The sequence below is a fragment of the Penaeus monodon genome, chromosome 22 (assembly GCF_015228065.2).
Source record: "Penaeus monodon isolate SGIC_2016 chromosome 22, NSTDA_Pmon_1, whole genome shotgun sequence".
Taxonomy (NCBI): Eukaryota; Metazoa; Arthropoda; class Malacostraca; order Decapoda; family Penaeidae; genus Penaeus; species Penaeus monodon.
This window is the reverse complement of record NC_051407.1, coordinates 16,207,710-16,208,018: the sequence shown is the minus strand read 5'-3', so window position 1 is coordinate 16,208,018 and position 309 is coordinate 16,207,710. Positions and strand designations below refer to the sequence as shown.

At 28.5% G+C, this 309-nt stretch overlaps 1 protein-coding gene across 1 annotated transcript in view; it reads left to right on the top strand.

The window, feature by feature from the left end:
* The window catches only part of LOC119586953 (uncharacterized oxidoreductase YjmC-like), a gene marked incomplete in the record, with an annotated part of 12,303 nt that overhangs the window by 1,861 nt on the left and 10,133 nt on the right, over positions 1-309 (top strand).

Below are 309 nucleotides of genomic sequence, written 5' to 3'. Positions count from 1 at the left end.
AGAAAATTTAAAGTACTGTAAGAATCTTGTAGGGTTGTTTATTCAGTTTTGTAATAGATGTGATCAAGAAATTGATGGTTTTTCTGTAAAAGATGAGCCTGAATCTACTGTGGTGTACAGCAAAACTACTGTAATTGCTATACATGATTTTTTATGTATATTTTCTTTTTCAGTAATCCTAACATTGTTACATAAAGAATGATTAACACATTTTTGCAACCATGCTTTTTCAAGTGTATACTCTGCAAGCAGAATATTAAGTTCTTTTTTTTCCTCATGTGTTGTCATTTTTAAATCTTGTACTAAAGA